The sequence below is a fragment of the Lolium perenne genome, chromosome 5 (assembly GCF_019359855.2).
Source record: "Lolium perenne isolate Kyuss_39 chromosome 5, Kyuss_2.0, whole genome shotgun sequence".
NCBI classification, from domain to species: domain Eukaryota; kingdom Viridiplantae; phylum Streptophyta; class Magnoliopsida; order Poales; family Poaceae; genus Lolium; species Lolium perenne.
The window spans coordinates 144,194,472-144,203,620 of NC_067248.2; positions in this window are offsets into that span (position 1 = coordinate 144,194,472).

Sequence of the window (9,149 nt, forward strand, 5' to 3'; positions counted from 1 at the left end):
TCAAGGTAACATGAGCAAGCGATGAACTTGCCTGGCGAATGCAATGTAGTGCTGTTGGATTGTTTGGACTGACCCTAGTCCTCTGTTTCTGAAAGATAGCATCATTGTCCGATAAGGGCAATGGTTAAAGATTCAAATATGCATGCTTTCGACTTTTAGGGTTTGGTTCCCCCCTTCCCGATGCTTATTGATTTAATATAGGAGGTGTCGAATAAGAATAATTTAAGAGTACTCCTTAAGAGTGAAATAATTCTTTTGGAATGTTTCCAAGTTTTGTTTAGGTCCAAATTAATTTATGGACTTATTTAATCATTATATAAACATGGTTTTATTTTTAATGATCTTTTATTAATTCATTTCTCTTTGAATTTAATAATGGTTCACATTTATTTGTCTCAAAAATTCTATCGCATATTTTATTATGATAGAGAATAAAATTTTAAGTATTTTGCATATTTTTTTCTATTTATTTGGAGCTATACTGAATTTATGGTATTAGTTTAAAACTAGCATAAGGACCCTCGCAAATGCGAGGGCACCATCCTTAGTTTTCTGAGAGCAAAGAATTAAATTTATTGTTTTATATTGTATTCTAAAATTCATATTATGTCATACGAAATAATACTCTTCCACGACCACCGAAATAATATTTAAAGCAATCAGAAGTCCCCATTGCAATGTAATACCTTTAATGTTCAATTTGTGCCGATTGATTATCATTCGAATTTTCAATATTGGATATTTTTCCATAGCAAGTGATGCTTAACCTCCCTGATCAGTTGTGTACTTACTTCAAGCATCAAATTGACCATTCAGTATAAAATAATTTCAACAACGCAAGCATGATTCAGACCATATGGGTTATCAGACTATTTATCCTAGCCGAAAGCTACTGCTTTCATGTCAACATTGGTGATATCGTTATGTATGCACTAAATGGTTTGTTTGTTGTAAAGACATTTCAATGGATGAACGATGAGGCGATTCGATATACTTTTCTACTACATTCTTCTTCGTCCGCCCTTCGTTATTTCCTCCGATACCAAATGTGAAATAAATATTTTGAAGTCATTAGAGAAATAGTTAAATGCTAAAATCATTTTTGCTAACTTTTTGTCTATGATATTTTATGTAATATAAAAACTAATTAAATGATAATTAGATTATTTATATGTTAAATCTATTCAATTTATGTTTTGTTAAAATAAAAATTTAATTCCATCATTAAAATTTATATAGTAATTATGGATTTGCTAATTTTATTATCATCTTGAACTTGACATACAATCAAGTTGTATTCTCTATTGACCAGTTCCGTTGACTACTTGAGTCATAACTTTAACCGGTTATCAAATTATATATGTAGGGATTGATTTAGTTTACATAGCACACTTATATATAGCTGAGTTGTTCACGTGTATGGGTTGTTTCAATTTGTGGGTATTTGTTTCAACGAAGGCCTCATCTCTAGTCGAAATAAAAAAAAAAGGCTACATGTGATCAAAAACTCAGTAACATTGTTCAAGCTTTGAGATAGAACGATCCGCTACTATTTTTTTTTCAATCATAGTGTCCACCCAAGCACGATTTGTGGGCAATACTAAAATTGATCCGTATTGCTCATATTGGCTCTCTTTCTTTGACAATTACGCACTAATATTTTCTTCCTCTAACCATGCCTATCTGTTCCTAAAAAAGGACGTGCTCAATATGGACTCGATCAGTCCAAATGATTTGCACTTGTCATGCTGCTATGCGTACGTGCTCAATATGGACATTTACGCACTAATATTTTCTTCCTCTTATTCACTTTCCATGCTTGCTCAGTGTACGTGCCTAATCTGGACTCCATCGGCGAAGCTCTGTCCGGTCCAAATTTGGTAACGAACTCTGTTATATATGGTACGACTTCCAGATTCTTAGTTTAGACTTGTCACGTGTCTATAATTTTACGTAACACTTAGATTTATTAAATCTTAACCATTACCAGTAAAATCAACGGTATAATTATTTCTAGGCTATGTGGATTAATGTGGTGGCTCTGTTAAACATCTGTATTTTGCTTTTAGTATATAATAGATAGATAGATTCTGGTTTTTAAATAACTTGGGAAATACCCAAATTGCCCTTGGGCCCACCTGTCAGGGTGAACCCGAGTGGATTGGGCTCAACCCATCTAGCCTGGCTCGTCCCACTCGGTCGTTTCCTCCCCCGCGTCTAACCCTAACTCTCTCCTCTCCCGCGATGCTGTGGTTCGTCGCCGCTTTATCCCGGCCGACTCCGGCCGCCTCCGCCATCGCCATGGGGCGTGTTCGACACGTCTTGCGAAGGCGCGTCGAACCGTCTGCATTGATCTGACGGATTCGCCTCCGTCTGCTCGTCCTCGACCCTCCTGTGGCGCCTAGTGTTACGGTGTCCGCGGTGATTCGCCATCCACCGACGCTCCTGGTCGCGGTGGTGATGTTGTGAGCCTCGCCGTGGTGGTGCTAGAGCGTTTGCCCTTCGGCGACGCTTGGCCTGGCCGCGGCTAGGTGCTACCGTGGCCGGCTGTGTCGCCGTGCCGCCATGGCGATGCCGTGGTGCTCTGCTCCAGGTACACCCCCCGTTCTTCTTCCTTCTCGCTTCCTCCTCTTCGTCTAGCTCTAGCTACTGGATGCTCTCCCTCTTGGTGATCCTGACCATGCCGTGCTGCTGCTCTGCTGTCTGCTGCTATGGTGCGTGTGCTAGCTGCTGCTGTTGCTGGTTGCTCTGCTCTACTTTCCATGTCTTCAGACCATGTTGTTGCTTGTTGTATGCACTGGAGTGCTACTGTTGTTCATCCTTGTTACTGTCTATGCTAATGGCCATCCAATTGTTTGTTGTATGGCTCTGGTTGTGGTTGTGGCTTTGATATATATATGCATGTTGTCTATTTATGCATCTTTGGCCTACTGATGTTTGTAGTTCTTGTATATGCAAGTGCCAGTGGTGCTTGTTTATGTTGCTGTGCAGCTCCTGCTCATGCTCATGAGCATGTTGTGATGCCCATGGCTTGCCATGGTGCACCAGCTGCTGTTGTGCTACTGTCTGGTTCTATAATCCATCCCTAGCTTGATTTCCTTGAGCAATCCTTGCTTGAGCAAGGCCAATGATGTGTGTTGTGTGCTATCCTTATATAATTTGATCCAGTGGTACATCATTTCCTTGATGTGCTTCTGGATACAATTATAAAGTTATATGTTTAGTTTATGTTTATTCAGTTATGGCCTGTGTGTAATTTTTCAGTAACTGGCTAAATTATTGATGCTATGCTTGGCTCTAGCAGGCTCTAGCAAGCCCTGGTGATCACATGATCATCAGTTGCTTGTTGTTTGCTTGCTATGCTTCTATTTGGGCCTTACTGATGGTTATGCATGTGCTGGTATAGCACCATACCATGTGCTGGTATAGCACCATACCATGTGCTGATAGATGCTAATGCTTGTTAAAGCATATACTAATGCTTGTTGTGATCCTCTGGATCATTTGCAAGTGCTTTAGTTACTGGTTGCTTATATATTTCATTTATCTGTATAGCTTGTCATGATTCATTGGATAAATGAGATGAACTGATTGCAGTGATGAATCTTATAATGAAATGGATTGAGCTAGAGGGATGCCAACAATTGTTGGGGACCCTAGCTCCTCTTTGAACCCATCTGGGTGATGATATCTATCTTTGGCTAACTATCTGGATGGTTTAGTGTGGTTGAGTGGGCCTTAACAGCACTTGGTTGCTGTTATGGTATCTCCCATCATATTGGCTTGCTGTGCTAGGACAATTTCTTGCTGGGTGTTTCCTTTTTGGATTGCTAGCAGTCTTTGGTGTTGAAAATCAAATAGACAATATACTATCTATATCACTGATGGTTTAATAGACCATTAGTTGCTAGGTGAGTTGGGCTAGGCTAGTGGTGGATCAAATCCTTGCTGGATTCTTTGGTTTGCTGTAGTGGTGATACACTTGGCTCTAACCAATCTTTCCTAGGATTAAATTCTACTGGCTTTTCCCATATTTTTCCAGCATCAAATGGTTTACTGCCAAATGATGATGCAAACAGGGTATTCCTACCCTTTTGGTTTGTGTGTGCGATGCACATGCTGATATTATGAGCAAAACCAAGGTTTGCTCATGGATTTGGGTATAACTCACTCCATCTCCTAGAATTTGTGTTGTTGTAGAGGTTTTGCTTCTCTGATGTGTTAATGCTTGCCCTGCTCCTCCTGGCTACCTGGTGCTGGAATTACCTCACCATTCCTTGATCAACAACAAACAGTTCTTGGTGGAATTGTTGCTGGATGGTTTTGGTTGGTTGGTGTTCTTCCTGTTCTTGGTGTTCTTACCCTGATGAAGCTCTATCGATGGCTTCAAGGGTTTGGTGGCTGAAAAGTTTATATACTCCTTTCTGGGCACTTCTTTGGTCGACAACAGGGTGATGTATGTGTGTGGTGACTCTTCTCTGCGTGTGTGTGCTGGTGAACATGCACCCTGCCGTGTGAGCTTTTTCTACTGCTCATGTTGGTACTTGTGCGCTATGGATCAACTCGGCAGGGTTGATATTATCCTTTAATTTGCAAGTTTCTTTACTGACCTGCCAAGTGGCTTTGCCACTTGGCCTAATGTGCTTTTCTATTTTGATGTTTGTTTTTGCAGGGATCAAGAAGATGATCAAGAATGTCTCAATACTCTTGTTGATCAAGAAGATCAAGATGAAGATCATAGTGTAGTTTAGCTAGTTACACTATTCATTGTAATTTTTCATTTCTTTTTCAATTACTAATTTCTGAAATGTGTTATGTAATATTTAATTCATTTGAATATTGTAATTGATAATGTATTTATGTCTGATGATCAATAAAGCTCAAGTTTCTCTAATGAGCTATTTGTGAATAATTTATATTCATTTCTTATATGTATTGTCATTTTTTATATTCATATTCAAATTATTAATTGTTTGAATAAACAAATGGTTTGAAGTATGAATTATCTTGGTTTGATTAGAGTTTGAGTTTCACCTCAACTCATTTCAAATTCAATCATGCAACTTAAGATAAGAGATGCAAATGTTCTCCTCTCTTCTCGAAACCCTAATTTCAGAAAAGATCATGTCCAAGTTTGTCGCACTCTCGAAACCCTAACCCTATCTGGTGCCGAGAGAGAAACTTGTCCCCTCTAAGATGTATTTTGCAATAAAGCGTGAAATTTCCCCAAATTTTATGATGCAATGCACATCCCTTTCTAAAATCTACCCCGCAATCGTCTCGAATCCGGGGATATTACAATCTTTCCTCCTTAAAGAAAACTTCGTCCCAAAGTTGTGGTTGGTAATACCTGAATAGTTTCGGATAGGCCTTCCTTAAATCTTCCTCTTTCTCCCAGGTTGCTTCCCTCTCGGGATGATGTTTCCACCGTATTTTGCAATACTTGATAGCTCGGTTTTGGAGTTGCTTCTGGTTCTCTTCCAGAATCTTGGCTAGCTTTTCTATGTAAGTCAAATCTGGCTGAAGATCTAGGTCTTCATGTGATACTGGCTCATCTGGTGTTTTTAAACATCTCCGAAGTTGTGACACATGGAATACATTGTGTACCTGGGCTAACTTTCCAGGTAGTTCCAGTTCAAAAGCTAACCCTCGGTGTTGACTCAATATCTTGAAAGGTCGATGTATCTTGGACTGAGTTTTCCCTTCACTCCGAATCTCTGAAGACCTTTCATCGGACTAACCTTTAGGTATACCATGTCTCCAACTTTTGGTTCCCATGTCCTCCTCTTCTGATCTGCGTAGCTTTTCTGTAGGCTTTGAGCTATCTTGAGTCTATCCCTAATCACATCGATGATCTGTTGTTTCTCCTTCACATAATTTGGGTTAAACTCTTTGCTTGATCCTGCCTCATACCAACAAATAGGTGATCTACACTTCCTTCCATATAAAGCTTCAAATGGTGCCATCCTGATGCTGCTTTGATAGCTATTGTTGTAAGAAAAATCTGCTAAAGATAAGTGTTCTTCCCATGATCCTCTGAAATCTATAGCACAAGCCCTGAGCATGTCCTCTAGTATCTGGTTTGTCCTCTCGGTCTGTCTTCCCGTCTGTGGGTGATATGCCGGTGCTATAGTCTAGCTTGGATCCTAAAGCTTCATGTAGCTGTTTCCAGAAAGCAGATGTGAACACAGATCCTCGATCTGACACTATCTTCTTTGGAACTCCGTGTTTACTCACAATCTCTTTGATATAGAGATCTATCAGCTTTTCACCTGTATCCTTCTGATTCACCACTAGAAAATGTGCATTCTTCGTCAACCGGTCCACGATTACCCATATCGTATCCTTTTTTTTATTTCTCATACCCGCACTTGCACAGCAGCTCTTCACCACCATCTGCTGCCGCGCCGCTGGAGCAAATTCACCATTTTTTGCCAGTGTTGCAGGCTCCTTCGCCAGCTCGTGTGCTCCCGTCGAGCAGGACCGGCCCCGGTTCCAATGGCGCTTCCCGTGCCACTTCGGTCCCTGGCGGTGGTGGCGCCTCCCCGGCCACCGCATGTTCGCGCGATGCCAAGAGTTCCAACTCTCTCGTGCCCACGCGTACAAGCTCGACCGTCGATACTCCATCGACCGGCGCCGCGCCCAGCTCGTCCACGCCTTCAGCATCGATGTGCTCCTCGCCACTGATCCTATCTCCCCCGGTACGCCGCATGGTAACGCGCGCTCAAGCCGGTGTGTTCAAGCCGAACCCGCGCTACGCCCATACTGCTTCGACCTCGCCGGATATCTCGCCAATCCCACGCTCCATTCAGGTCGCCATGCGCGATCCGAATTGGCTCGGCGCCATGCGTGAAGAGTTCGCTGCTCTGGTTGGCAACCGCACCTGGGAGCTGGTTCCGCGTCCGCCTCGAGCTCACCTCATCACCGGCAAGTGGGTGTTCCGGCACAAGACCCGCGCCAACGGCTCCCTCGAGCGCTACAAAGCGCGGTGGGTGGTGAACGGCTTCACGCAGCGCGCCGGCATCGACTACGGCCAGACCTTCTCCCCCGTCGTCAAGCCGGCCACCATTCGCACTGTGCTCACCATCGCTGCGTCTCGCCGGTGGCCCGTGCATCAGCTCGACGTGAACAACGCATTTCTCCACGGCACACTTGATAAGGAGGTGTACTGCTTGCAGCCTGCAGGTTTCGTCGACGCGACCAAGCCGGACCATGCCGCCTATCCAAGTCTCTGTACGGCTTGAAACAGGCACCGTGCGCCTGGTTCCTTCGCTTCGCCAACTTCGTGAAGACCATCGGCTTCGTGCCGACGCGCTCCGATTCATCGTTGTTCATGTACGTCCGCGGCGCCGACATGGCCTACCTCCTTCTGTACGTCGATGACATGGTGCGCACTGCCTCATCCACAACACTACTTCAACGGGTCATCGCGAGGCTCATGGGCGAGTTCGCCAAGAAGGACCTCGGCGCCCTTCACTTCTTCCTGGTCATCCATGTCAAGCGCACGTCAGCCGGCTTCTTCCTCTCGCAGCAGCAGTACGCGGAAGATGTGCTGGAACGTGCCGCCATGGACAACTGCCGCTCAGCTCCTACGCCGGTGAACACCCAGGCCAAGCTGCCCGCTGCTGACGGTCTGCGCGTCGCTAATCCGTCCTCCTATCGCAGCATCGCCGGTGCACTCCAGTACCTTACAATCACGCGACCGGAGCTAGCCTACACCGTCCAGCAAATCTGCTTGCACATGCATGATCCCCGTGAGTGCCACGCCGGGTTGATCAAGCGTGCGCTGCGCTACGTCCGCGGCACCGTCGACATGGGGCTGCACATCCATGCCTCACCTCAGCTAGACGTTCGTGTCTACACCGACGCGGACTGGGCCGGGTGCCCCGACACCTGGCGCTCTACTTCCGGCTATTGCATCTATTTGGGTGATGCGCTGGTGTCCTGGTCGTCCAAACGCCAGGCCACTGTCTCGCGCTCCAGCGCCGAGGCGGAGTACCGCGGCGTTGCCAACGCCGTTGCTGAAAGCTCTGGCAGCTTCTTGGGGAGCTGCGCTGTCCCATATCCAAGGCCACACTCGTCTACTGCGACAACATATCTGCTGTCTACATGTCTGTGAACCCGGTGCATCATCCTCGCACTAAACACGTTGAGCTCGACATTCACTTCGTTCGCGAGCGGGTGGCTCTTGGTGAGTTTCGCGTGCTGCACGTTCCCACGCGCCAACAGTTTTCATATGTCATGACCAAAGGTTTGCCAAAGGACATTTTCCAAGAGTTTCGATCCAGTCTTTGCGTCTCGACAGCCGACGTCACGACTGCGGGGGTGTTAGGATATACTGTATAGTGTACCGTAGCGTGTGTGTTTCTACTGTACCTAGTCAACACGCCACGCACCCCACCTCGCATGTTCAGCAGTTAGAGAGCAGGTTAGAGGAGATCATGGCATCACACGATAACCATCGGTCGTGGAGGAACTGTATATAAGCTCTACCCCGACTGAATAACAAAGTGTGTTGAAACCTTTCTCTGTGTTCTATCTCTCTTCAGGCGCCAATGAACTCGCCATCCCCAGCGTCAGGAGGGGCATGCTGTCCCGGCCGCAACTCCCGCTCGGACGAGCACGATTCCCCGCAGAGTCCATAGGACCCCAAGGTCGTCTCCGTCAAGTCTCTTTCTTCCGTCCAGAAATCACCTGCCTGCTGTGCTACTGCGAGTCTGTGACAGGGAATCGTTAGCCTCTCTGCGTCAGCGTCAGATTGATTGATCGCTTAAGCAGGTGCTAATCCATCACTCTGTCACCTCGATCTTTGTTGCGCCTATGCACGCGTACAGTGATGGGATCGATCTTCCTAGTGCGTGCCTCTGAATTCGTATTTCGCTACTGGCTCTATAGATTTAATCTCATCACGGCGCTGGATTTTTTTTCTCTTTCTTTTCTTTGCGTGGGCGGAGGAAGGAATTCAAGCAGCAAGCCAACCAAGTTTATGTCATTTCTGGTTCATCCTAGGAAAAGCTGGTGATGGTTGTTTTGACTCTTTTTGCACTGATGGTGGAAATGCTGCTAGTATTGCTAATTGGTGCATGGGTCAGAATTTCTACAACACACAGTCCAAGCAGTTCATGGGACCGAGGAATCACACGGAGCAA